Here is a 13,727-nt window from a genome sequence, read left to right as displayed (position 1 = left end):
CTCACATACATTTTTTTATCTTTTTTTTTTTTTTTTTTGAATTAAAATTCTTCTGAGAGGCACTCCCTGGGCAGTCTGGCGTGCCCATGGCCCCCTGGTCTCCTGAAGCCACCTCCGTATAGCAGGGTCTCCCCCTGCTATGACAGCATTGCAGCACTGGCACGCTGGGCCATTGGTGGTGAGACCATGCTAAAAGGGTCTCCAATCCATTTTCCAGGAGTAAGGGAAGACAGAGTTGGGGCACACCTAGCAAATGGTGTGCAAATGGTTATTTTAATGATGTGTAGAAACGAAAATGGTAGCTTCGCCAATTTGAGAATTTACCCACATGGATTGGCGTTGTTGGACGCGTAGAGTTATGGTGACGATTTGCAAGGCCAGGAAGTTGACAGTCTTTTGAAACCAGTAGAAGAAAGAATGAAAGAACTGGGTAAGGACCATACTGAGGAGGTGTAGAGATTACCACCTGTAGTTTAAGGAGGGCCTCGACAGGTATTGGCTCACTACTGATGGTCTCCTGGCATCGATGAAGTTGTGTATGATGAAGACTCCCCTTATAAGAACATCAAAATTCTATACTCGAAGCAGTTTGGAGATGTTCATCCAGTGGAGTGTGATTCACATAGGCCATCCCAAGCAGTAGGAAAGACTACGTATGGTGGCTAAGATACACTGACTCCAGGTGGTGGAGGTAGGGGGCATATTATGTGAAATAGTCAAACCGAAACCAAAGATGGTCACTATGGTAGAGATTGACACAATGGTGATTGACGGATGTAAGGAACACCTGTGAAAACCATGTAGCCACCCCTTAGACAATCTTAAGGGAGACTGCTCTCAGGTTTTAATAGAAGATTGTATTCTAGTACCAAAGAGGTACACCAAAGAAGGAAGAGAGTTTGATTATGTGGATTAATGATCTGACAGCCGTTCTGATCTCCGCATCTCCTGAAGATTTCATATGGGAGTTGCTCAGACGGACTCTTGACCTCTTCATGAAAGAGATCTGTTTCTTCTGAAACAGGATGGGAAATATTTTCCAGAGGGTAACAGTGTCAATCTGACAGAAGCCCTGGCATTCTATGGTGAACAGCTTGGGTGCCTGTATTGTCCTGTGGAATTCTCAAAGGAGATAGTCTGAATTCCTTCATACTGGCAACTGTGGAGATTTTACACTATTTGGAAGAAAGCAAAGCCTTGAAGACCAATATCCCCTAATCATGTGTGCTGCAAACAGCTTTCCTGATCTCTGCATGCTGTACATGACATCCAAATGAGTCAGGAGATTCACTGTGAATTCCTTCAAGGTTTCTTTCTTTTTAAAAATTATTTCAATGAAGAAAAGGACAAATGGGAAATAAATATTTTGATGAACTAGTGTGTTATTTTTTTTTTGAAGGTCAGCTGAAGGATGATTGGGCTCCACAGTAAAGACTGCTAAATGCACTGAATCCCTATAATGTGATTTTTCTTACCTTTTTTTTACATGCAGGCTTTTTGTTTTTGTTTTGGTAGACTTTAAATTTGGTTTCTTTGAGGAAAGAACATCATTGTTTTGTTCTGAAGGGGAGTTCTTGATGCTATTTCTTCCCAAAGATTGACTTAGATATTAAAATTTGGTGCCTATGAGAGAGATCTGAGAAAAAATGAGTAGCAATGCTTCAATTACAAATATAAATGAGAAAAAAATTAAAATTCTTCAGAGCTGATCAAGAGAAATATTCACATCCCCCAAATATTTATAAATACAGTGTATGAGCTTTTATGCTTGTTGTCTCAACACTTCTCAATTTAAAATGTTTTCTATTCATCATCTATAGTCGTATTTTGAAAATGACATCATAGCCTGAATACTGATAGATATTTAGCAACACACCTTTTCCCTATTCTTTGTGGAACCCATTTCCCTTGGTCCTTGTGGACCATCCTTTCCACTTTATTGTATATTTGCCTACGGTGACTCTCATGGCATGTTTTCCACTCTGCAGTGTCACAGTCCCCGTTTCTCGGTCAGACTGGTCTTCTTTCCTGCACAACCTTCCTGCACATGCCTTCCTGCACGACCTATGTGCTTTCATGACCCATGTGGACCTTCTTACCTCCCGTGTACTGCCGAGCAAGAGCCTAATACTCCTAACAATGGCATCTTTGAGTTGGGTGCCCTGACATTTCCACATTTGGGGAGCACATTTATTTTGTGGCTATTTTGGTTTTGCATTTCCTGATTTTAATCATTTTTTATTTCTTTCATTCCTAATTTCTAGGGAGGGAGAAGAAGTGTTAAGCCTGCCTTTTACCAGGTGGTCTTATGATTTTAAAGAATCTCCACACATTAAAATTCCATTTTTATGTAATATCATTTTAATAGAAATGCTCATTTTATGGAAGGGAAATGACAGATAAAAATTTGAATGCTTCTTAGGAGCCTCTTTTACCCTTTTTATTGCATTTTGATGTGGCTTAATTCATTAATAAAGGGGGATGAGTTGGAACTCTAGCGTGTTTTATCTCCTATCATTATTCAACAAAAGAGAATATTTTTTCAATAAAAATTTTAGAGCAAATTTCCAATTTTCTGAAAAATACATTTTTAAAAACAGAATGACCTTGGATTCAATTCAAAACGGGAATTTTACAGCCACTCTTGCAATTCATTTACTTCCATAACAGTGCCAGGGCGGTAAGATCTACTATTATTATTGCCACTTTGTAGATGGGGTGAGTGACATTCACAGAAACAATGTGGGTTATCCTCGATCACAGCACTGCAACTTCATCTCTAGGAACTAGGTTAAGAACCAATTGTGTTAAATTTTAAATTCAGTTGCTAAAAAACCTCCCCCTGGTCTTTCCTTTTCTAGTCTCTAATTTTCTTCTTTTCTATAAATTTTTTAAAGACATTCACTCTATCCTGGACACTTTATACTACCTGCTCTAATTTTTGAAGATGATACCTTGCCCATGTCCAGTGTTAAACTGAGGATACAGAAAAGATGTCCTAGCGATGCTTGGCTGGCTCAGTGGGTTGTGTCTGCCTTCAGCTCAGATCATGATCCTGGGGGCCTGGGATTGAGTTCTGCATTGGGCTCTGTGCTCTGCAGGGAGTCTGCTTCTCCCTCTCCCTCTGCCTGCTGGTCCCCCTGTTTGTGCTTTCTCTCTCTGTCAAATAAATAAATAAAATCTTTAAAAATAATCCATTCTCATACGATCCAATATGACCAGAGTTGTGCTAGCGGTATGTACGAAGCACTCTGTAAATGCTAAGGAAGTGTGATAGAATCTGCCCAGGGGTGGAGGAGGGAGAAGTAAATGGATGAAGGTTTTAAAGGGTCAGTGACATTTGGAGCTGATAATTTGAAGGCAGAGTAGAGAGAAGGCAAGGGCACAGGGAAGGCAGAGATGGCCAGGGTGCGAAACCCATCATGTCCCAGATAGGGCGTGTCCCGGGGCAGGGCTGCTCAAGACCTGGGGCAGGCAATTAGGCAGGACACGTGTAGTCCCTCCCTGTGCATTCCAGGTGGCTGGGGCTCATCTGTAGAAATGGGGAGCTGCAGATGGTGTAAGAAGTGCAGGCACTGTGGGATCCTGAGACGGTGCTCTGGTCATGACACGGAAGAGAGATTGGAGCGAGGACAAATTGGAAAGCAGGGCCCATCAGGAAATGACAGAAAGAAGATAAAAAGGCAGAACTAAGACAGTGACCATAGGAACTAAGGGAGTGGAGTGGACAAATTTGAGATTTTGAGAGAAAATGGAAAAAAAAAAAAAAAACCCAAACCAAAAATCAACAACTTAACCCAAACACCTAGTTGTAGAGTTTAAGGGGGAAGGCATGTTTCCATCTCATAAAAATCTAGAATTCTGGTAAAACACAACATATTTAGTTTAAAGTTGTGATTATTTGGAACATAGTTCTTTAAATTCCTCAAATAAGTGGTTTTCCCATGCTACACATTTTTAGGAAAGGCAAATGACAAGAAATCAAATTGAAAATCAATTTTATATTTAAGGAGGGAATTCTTCCTTTATGTTCTGGGATCCTTTTAGATCATTTCAATTTCTTTCATCTTCCCGGTCACATTCCTGGCCCTTCCTCTCCTACCTTCACACCCACATTCTGCAGTGGCTCTACTTCCTTCCTGCCACCGTGCCTGTCCTTGGTTACCCTCAGCTATAGCACTGCCTTAGGAGCCCCAAGGAAGAGTCTGGTCTGCTCCCCACCCCTTCCAGCCATATGGCATTAACTCCTTCAGGCCAGGGACTCTTTTCCACTTTTCTAGCTCTCAGAGGGAGGGAGCTAAAATTTAAAGTCTTTACTACGTCACTCCCTAAGTCGTTAAAATACGTGATTGACTTAAGGCTCTCAATACGCATTTGAGGACTACTATCATGGTTTCCCAGATTGGGAGAGTGGAGACCTCGATCACATAATGAGAAAGCTAATGCTTTTTATATTATTTCACATTACTATCTTAATGTCTATTCTATGTCCTGGCATATAGTGGATGCTCTCAGTAGATGTTTAATTAGCGTTTAAACAGAGGTAGATTTTCTCATCAATAGGTAGCCCTCTGTCAAGCTTGCTAGCAGATAGGGATTCCCCTGTCCCTGGAGTATATAAGTTGTATTGTGTTTCAGCTTTATCCTGGATTAAATGCAGCATTGTGTGTTAGTACAGGAATCTTGCTTTAAAGCCACTTTTGTGTTTATGGGATAATGTGCCTCAGGAGACCAACACTGGTTACAAATGTAACCAGTATGCCCTTGGCTTCTCCGGTGTTAATTACACATGTGTCACACTTAGAATAAGATCACAGATCTCATTGTTCTTTGAGTACCTATCTTTCTATTGGGAAGAAGTTCAGACTTTTCCTAGATCTTTTTCTCCGAGTATTCCCAGGAGCCCCTGTTGTGCAAGGTGGGTCCCTTCGTAGTCACCATCTGTCATGAGCCAAGGCAAATTCTACAGTTCGATGGGTTAGAAAGGCTTTGCTAGGGGAACTTTAAGCAATGTTCAGCAAGATGTGGTGACATGACATGAATGGCAAGAATAGAAAGGTGTGCTGTGTGCAGTGCACTGTGCACATTCTAGGGTGAACATTCTAGGAGCAGGACCTGTTTCTCGATCTCTCATCTTATAGGGCAAGTGTAGGAGAGGAGAACTTTCTTACTCTTCCCTTCTAAGTTCTTTGATTAGTCTAATAATTCAACAGACATAAAACGGATTAACCAGAGAAAAACAAATTTAATTTTATACCTACAGGAGCACCAAAGAAGTGATCAATGCACTTTTATTTGTTAGACAAAGAAACAATAAATTTGTGAAGAATTGAGGAAACAAAGGGAACCTGGGGTCCATGGTAACTTACCACTAGGATAGAAAGGCCATGTTCCTCATCAGCAACTCCTGCTGGTAAGAGGGGAGAGGTCTCAGTTGCAGATGACTTATCCAGGCTAGTGTTGATCAACAGAAAAACGTATATGTATAGGAACCGTATATGCAAGTGTGAGCGTTTTACTAACTACAGTTGAAAAAGGAAATAAAAATGTGAAATCCATTTTAATAATACATTTTATTTAAATTACTATATCCAAAATTTTTCAACATGTAATCAATATAAAAACTGATATTGAGATATTTTACATTTTTTTAAATTACTAAGTCTTTAATGTCAATCAGGTGTGTATTTTAGACTTACAGAATTTCTCAATTTGGACACTAAACTTCTTTTGGAAATACTTTATCTGTATATAGATTTCATACAATTTACAGTTAGAAAGTAGATTTTTGGGGCGCCTGGGTGGCTCAGTCGTTAAGTGTTTGCCTTCGGCTCAGGTTATCATCCTAGGGTCCTGGGATCAAGCCCCACATCAGGCTCCGTGCTCAGTGGGAAGCCTGCTTCTCCCTTGCCAAATCCCCTGCTTGTGTTCCTTCTCTCGCTGTGTCTCTCTCTGTCAAATAAATAAATAAAATCTTTAAGAAAAAAAAAAGAAAGTAGATTTTCATCTCCAAATTGTTCCAAATAAATACTTTGAAGTTTTCCAATACCTAAATTAAGTACGAATTTTTAAATTCAACTTTAAAAAAATTTAAAAAATAAAGTTTAAATTAAAATTAGTTTTTTGTGCTAGCACATTTCAGGTCCTTGATATTCCTACTTGGCTAGTGGGTACAGTATTGGACACAGAGCAAGCTCCTGGAGTCATTTTTGGGCAATCCCAGGTATGTATAATGTTAGTATTATCTGAGAACCAGCAAATCTTAAAAACAGTAATATAATAAAACACAAAGAAATAATATATTAAGTCCCAACTCTGGGTTTGAACCCTAGTTTTGCTACTTTCTGTCTAAAAGGAAGTTATTTCACTTTCTGGACCTCAGATTACTCATCTGTGGAAAGAGATAATATTTCTGGCCTGAGTTTTGTAATGAGGACTAAATAGGACAATGCCTACCTTACAGTGAGTTGTCAATAAAGGCAAGGTAATACTGTTTCAGAGTTTAAAAATCCTTTCATAGTTCATTATTTCATTTTCTCCTTACTGAAATCTCATTAAGAATGGAAAAATTTATTATTTCCCTTTATAAAAGATCTAGAACAGGTCTTCAAAATCTAAGCCTATTTTGTTTTCCATATTATGATTACTATCACTGCCAGTTGGCTTGAATCGAGTGGTCTCTATAGGAGGTACTGTTCTTTTTTTTCTTAAGATTTTTATTTTATTTTATTTTATTTATTTGACAGACAGAGACCACAAGTAGGCAGACAGGCAGGCGGAGACAGAGAGGAGGAAGCGGACTCCCCGCAGAGCAGAGAGCCCGATGCGGGGCTCCATCCCAGGATCCTGGGATCATGACCTGAGCTGAAGGCAGAGGCTTTAACCCATTGAGCCACCCAGGTGCCCCCGAGAGGTACTGTTTCTTAGGGATGCACTTTTGATAGCCACACTACACCAATTTTCCCCTTCTGGTTTTGAGGAAGTAGGGATTGACACAGCTATTCATATCTATAAACCTATTGTACAAGTCTTAGAGAAGAGGCAGACTTGTTATTGATATTAGGGATTCAGACTACCCATTTCTCATGAAATATTTGCCTTTCTACCTCCCTAAACACTTACTTAAAAAGAAAGTTAAGGTCTTGATTATTCATGGCATGTGTTTTTGGCACATGGCCTCAGATTGATAGATCACAATGAAGGAACATAAGCAATAGTTAATTTTCAAGTTTCCATGCCATTTATTAAAGATTGTGTGTCGACAGTGATTTTGAGCTCTAATTATCTCATGTAGTCTGAGTGTTTTTGGTTTGTTTTCATTGAGGCACAAGCAGAATATGCTTACGTTTATAAGTTTTGGGATACTCATTGGGTCTGTTTTCTGATTTTTCTCTTCCTTTGATGACCTATCAAAAGCTGGAGTCTGCCCCTATGTGTCATTCCAGTCCATTCTGTCTTGACAATCTGCTGCTTGTCAAGGCTGTCCCATAGTCCTTTGTGTCCTTGTCTGGGAGCCCAGGGCACTTTTGAATGCATTAGGCAACTTGTGAAATATCTGACTGAACTTGGGTTCCATCATGCCATCTCAATGAATCAAGCCACTGTAAATTAAAGCTTTGTTCTACCAGTGGTCTTCCAACTTTGAATACATTTGATTTAAGGGACTTTGGTCTCTGATCATCTCCTCCTTTATGAGGTGATATTCTGTAAGTGCAGGGAAAGAATGAAATGAAACATGTGGAGAAGACAGGTATGAGGAACATAAGCAAAGGAAATAGGGCTAATCCACACATGGTATCATGTTGTTATTTATAAAGGCAGGTGAAACATTATAATTGGTACCATGTGAAAGTTACTTCTGTGACCTTCCAGACTGTGTGTCTCAGGGATGTGTGGTAGAGGTAGTCATAAAAAATTTTATGCCATGGGCATTCTGTAAATAAAATGCTTCCACAGGCCTCTGTCTATGCAACAGCAATGATCTATGATGCAAGTATCAAAATATATGTTTTCCTTATAAAAGGGCAAAGGAAAGCTGATGTGAACTGGCCTTTCTCTGCAGAATAATATTGAATAATGAGTTTTTAAAGGATTTTTCTTATTATCAAGGAACATATATTTATTGTATAATGTTAAGGGAAAGATAATAAAATCACCCATAAGTACTCCTACTAACGATAACCATTTTTAATTTATTTTGTATTTCCTTCCAGCCTTTTATAAGCATGTATTTTATAACCTAGTTATAATTGTGCTGTATATAGTTTTATATCTTGCTTTTTTCTTTTAACACTGTTAAAGTTTTATGTTACTAGGTTAAACATTGGATAGACTCATAAATCATTTAGTCTATTACCTATATTGGAAAATTTTGGTTGAGTTCATTTTATTTTTCTCTTTAAAATAACCCTGTGATGAACACCTTTGAATTTTTATCTTCTAAATCGTATTTTATCACTCCTTTAGTATAGGTTCCTAAAAGTGAAATTATTGTGCAAAGTTTATAGATATTTTTAGAGCTCATGACACATATTGACACATTCCTTTCTAGAAGGTTTTTAATTTATCCAATGTTCTGTCCCATCAGAAGCATATAGTAGTGCTTGAGAAGACAGATATTTTAAACAAATATATTAGCATGTAGATAACCAAAGTACAGATGTTCTCTTCAGAAAAGAGCTATACTTATTTAAATGTAGTTGCCTGTGTACATGCTGTTACTTCAGAGGGGCCCATGATTTAAATATAGAATAATGTCACCAATTCAGGTTCTGAGTGATTTTTGGCTCTTTTCAAAATTGCATGATCTGTTCCCAAAGAATGAAGACTTGCTACCCTCAAAGATACACAAAAGTATGAATTACCAGCCAATGGCCCTTGCTACTGGCTTTTCCTTCTTTGAGGACCCTGCTCCTGTTGGATGCTGCTGTGACCATCAAAGAAATGCCGGAGAGGGCGCCTGGGTGGCTCAGTGGGTTAAAGCCTCTGCCTTAGGCTCAGGTCATGATCTCAGGGTCCTGGGATCGAGCCCCACATTGGGCTCTCTGCTCAGCGGTGAGCCTGCTTCCCCCTCTCTGCCTGCCTTTCTGCCTACTAGTGATCTCTCTGTCAAATAAATAAATAAAATCTTTAAAAAAAAAAAAAAAAGGAGAAGAAGAAGAAGAAGAAGAAGAAATGCCAGAGAAGGGCTAGAAGTGAGGAGGAGAGGGGCAGTGTGGTGTGTGCTGTCCAAAACCTCCTCCCCTGGCGGTATCTAAGTATTGGTGCTCACTTGGCTGCATTTGATGCAGAGAACAAATTTAGATCTGAACGAGGGGATGGGCACGGTGTATTCATGACAAGGTGATTTTTCTAAAGGAAACAACCTGGTTTTTCTATGGGACATGTTTTAATGGATTTTACTTGATGAAAGAGAGCAAAACTGAGATAGAGAGAGAGAGAGAGAGACAGAGACAGAGATAGATAGATACAAGGAGCAGAGAGAAAGCAAAAAGGTTATTTTAACAACTGGGGAAATAACTGGGGAAATCCATGTGAAGAGTTCATCAGTGATTTTTACTATTCTTGTCACTTTTCTATAGGTTTGAAAAGTTGGAAATTGGAAAGATGAGAAAAACAAACATCTATAAGGGACAAAAACTAACTTTCTTCTTCCCTTCTATGTTCTTGGCCAAGACACTCCTGTATAAAAAGATTAATGGGAGAAAAACTTTAATTACGTATGTATGTATGAATAGGAGCCCCTCAAATATATGAGACTCAAAAAGGTTACCAGAGCAGGCAGCTTTTATGCTTTTTAGACAAATAATAATTTTTGGGCACCTGGGTGGCTCAGTCGGTTAAGCGTCTGCTTTTGGCTCAGGTCATGATCTCAGGGTCCTGGGATGGAGCCCCACATGGGGCTCCCTCCTCAGGGGGAAGTCCGCTTCTCCCTCTCCCAATCGCTCTGCTTGTGTTCCTGCTCTCGCTGTCCCTTTGTCAAATAAATAAATAAAATCTTTAAATAAAAAAAAGAAAAAGAAATGATGGTTGTGTAGAATTAACAAGGCAGAGGGGTTTGGGCTTGGGGTAGCAAATGGTAAAGAGTTAACAAGATTGATTAAAGCCTTCTCGGCCCTATCTCTAGTGATAAGGTTGTCTTCTATCCTCCTGGTACAGGGAGAGTCCCTGTCACATGAGAGGTTTATTTCCTGCTTTCAGGGGGACAGAGGACGTTCAGAATGTTCTTAAATTGGTTGTTTCTTAAGTATCTTTATTCAAGATATTTTAGGGTGATATATTCTGAATCCCTACTCATCCAACAACACCACAGGCCCTGAAGAACGACCTAGGATTGATTGAAAATGATCAAGGGCCTGGCATCAAGGCAGATGTGGATCAGAACATATGTGGTTTTCACGTGATCATGGGCAGTCTCCTTCGGAATTCTTCCTTTGGGTGTGGGACTTTTGTACTTGAACTATTTCTTACAAAAGAATACCCAGTGCCAACCTCCCAGTATATTTTATGAACGGGATTTATCATCTTAATATAGACAAGTTGAGAAGAATCTGTTTAGACATTTTGAAAGGGAAGTTGCCCCCAACACCAGAGATCAGGAGAGTCTTCCAGATGCTTCAGCAAATGTTGGAGGGGCATGGGAAGTAGTAGAAGACAAAGGAAGCTGAGATTATTGAAGCATTTATGGCGTGGACTAGTTATACAATTAATAAGATTTCACTTGGTCTGATTATTAAGTGTATATCGCTTCTCCTTTTTGGCTAATATGTCTTTTTTTGTTATTGTTTCACTACATGTCTTTGTAATGTTACAGAATAAAATCCAGTATCTCTTCAAGAAAATGGCAGAGAGAAAGTAGTTATCCTATTATCACCGAGCTTTAAGTTTTTGCTTCTTTTGGTCCATAAACCTCTGCAAAAATGATATTAGGAGATACTAATTTGAACCAAAACTTAAGAGAGGCTACATCATTAGTCCCTGTGTCAGGTTGGCTTTGAGCTGACAAGGAAATATTTCCAATACAGTTAAGGAATAATTCTTGGACTTTAATATGCATATAAATCACCCAGGGATTTTTTTTTTTTTTTTTTTTTTGAGAGACTGAGAATGTGGGTGGGGGGTAATGTGGGAGAGGGGTAGGGGAGAGAGAGACAGAGAATCTTAAGCAGGCTCTATGCTCAGCACAGAGCTCTGTGGTGGCTCAATCTCATGACCCTTAGGTCATGACCTGAGCCAAAAACCAAGAGTTAAGATGCTTAATCTACTGAGCCGCTCAGGCACCCCTACCTAGGGATCTTCTTAAAAACCTTGATTCAGATTCACGTGATCTGGGGAGGAGCTTAAAATTCTGCATTTTTCACAAATTCCCAGGTGATGCTGATACTGCTGGCCCACGGATCACATTCCAAATAGCAAGTAGAGGACAAAACAAGTATTTGTATTTAAGGTAGGCATTACCCTCTTTGGTTCTTGGTTTCTTCAGTTGTAAAATGGAGAAAATGTATATATGAAATTCTTGTGAAGTTGAAATGAAATAAACATTCTGAAAGTACTTTATAAACTTTGCTTTCTCTACTATTAATAATAATAATAATTATTTTACTAATACCATATTACTTTACAAATCCTTTATATTTGTTTTTTATTTACTTTATTACTTTACAAATATTTAAGAGAACTTAAAAACAAAAACGGGATGGAGTGCCTGGCTGGCTTAGTCAGTCAAGCATCTGACTCTTGGGTTTGGCTCAGATTATGATCTCAGTGTCCTGAGCTCAAGCCCCATTTTGTCTCCTCACTGGGCGTGGAACTTGCTGAAAATCCTCTCTCTCACACTCTCTCTCTCTGCCCCTTTCTGCTTTCAAAAAGAAAAAAAAGAAAGAAAGAAAGAAAGAAAGGATGGGAGGCCAGGTGCAGTAAATTTATGCTGCATTGTTGCTATGCAAGGCTCTTGAGATGGACGCAGAAACTGAGATCAGGAGCAAAATTCATTTCTATGGACAATGCTGTTGAACTTATTAAGAATTCTAAAGATATGTTACCTTGATACCTTACTGCAAAGCTATGAAGATTCTCTCTTTCTGAAAAGAAGTTTCTTTTGAAAGTTTTGGATTTCCATTATACATCATCCTTCCTAACACTGACTAGAAACTTTCTTCTCTATCTATCCCTAACCAGGCACCAGCCAAAATAACCTATGGACATTTAGTGTTGGATTTGGAGAAAGTGATCAAACACTGAAGCCGTAATCAAGTAATTGCAATTATATTATTTTCAAATACAATCTTCAGGCACTGTGGAATGAGAGGACTCTAATTTTCAAAAACCAAAGATAAAGCAATTGATCAGCTATTGAATATCAATAGGATTTCCATAAAACAGGGGCGTAAACCAACAGGCAGTGTAAGATTTTATCTCAATTAAGAACCAAAAAACAGTTACAGAGCATAGAAATCCTTTTGGAAAATAAAATTTTAACACTAAAGTTAAAATTCAAAGTGAACAAGCTTCATTTCCTAGAGATGTTATGAGATTTTTTTTCTTCTTCAAATAATGGGGAATTCTCACAATGGTGAGACGTGATAACATCAGAGGTGATCAGATGGGAGTCTGAGCCATTTACTTTAGATTCCCACATTTGGCTGGACTCAAGTTCCCATAGAAAGATATTATTTTTCAGTACTTACAAAAATAGAACGGAGATGCTATGACAGTGTGAGTTTAAAAACAAAAAGGAGTTTCTTAAACTTCACAGCCTTTAACTGCCTACAACTGTATTAGCAACTAGCCTGAGGGACGGTGGTAACAGTGATGGATTCTCTGACGTGGGGTAAAAAAGGGGACGATTTGATAAAGGTAAGATGGTCCCCTGGAAAACTAAAGTCATTTTATTTCAAAATTTAAAAGTAGTTATACCTTGCATACTTATGACTACACAATCTGACATACATTTAAGATTAAATTATTAATTGATGACTATACAATCTTATCATATCATGAAAAATTCAGCACTATGTATTTTATTCATTTTTCCTTTTCATGTTATTATCAATGTTCTCAGAGATCCTACTCATTTTTTCCCATTATTAAAAAAAAATCCGATTTCCTGTTTATTTTACTCTATGTCTGAGTTCTTCCTTCTTACCTTTCTTCACACCCCCTTGGTGGTGTCAGTGGAGGTCTTGAGTGATGGCTTTTGACTCACTACCTTGTCAGGTCTGTGTATTTGTGCTGAATCACACATTTAAGGGAAGGGAATATAAAGGACCCAGAGGAAAGAACAGAGATTTTAATGAGACAACTCAACTGATAATATCTGCCTAACCACATAAGACTTCTCTCCATAGGACTGAGAAAGTATATTATGAGTTTTATGATTTTTATTATTTTTTAAGAATTTTTATGTATTTACTTGAGAAATCTGCACATATATTGTTTGTCCATATCTGTACATGACATGTGAGTAATTCTTAATGATGCACATGAATATAATAAGCATACTTGAGTCGACCTGGTAAATGTTAGTAGATTTTGAAAGAATAAAGCAGGTGAAAGAGGTAGCAATGGTTATTTTATAAGCTGTTGAACGAAGTAAGTCAAATTGGAACCGGAGTCAAATCAAACTTGTTGAGAACATTTATTGCTGCCAGTGGAAATGAAAGATGTATAGAATCCCTTTGTAAAGACGAGCCGGTTGGGGGTGCCCTCACTTCTTTGGCTCAGCCTTT

General features: G+C 38.5%; 1 pseudogene; it reads left to right on the top strand.

The window, feature by feature from the left end:
* Window positions 1–402: 402 nt before the first annotated feature.
* LOC132010081 (spermine synthase-like) lies at window positions 403–1,201 on the top strand (annotated as a pseudogene).
* Window positions 1,202–13,727: the final 12,526 nt, after the last annotated feature.

This window comes from Mustela nigripes, chromosome 2 (genome assembly GCF_022355385.1).
Source record: "Mustela nigripes isolate SB6536 chromosome 2, MUSNIG.SB6536, whole genome shotgun sequence".
Lineage (NCBI taxonomy): Eukaryota > Metazoa > Chordata > Mammalia > Carnivora > Mustelidae > Mustela > Mustela nigripes.
This window is presented reverse-complemented; position numbering and strand designations above follow the sequence as displayed.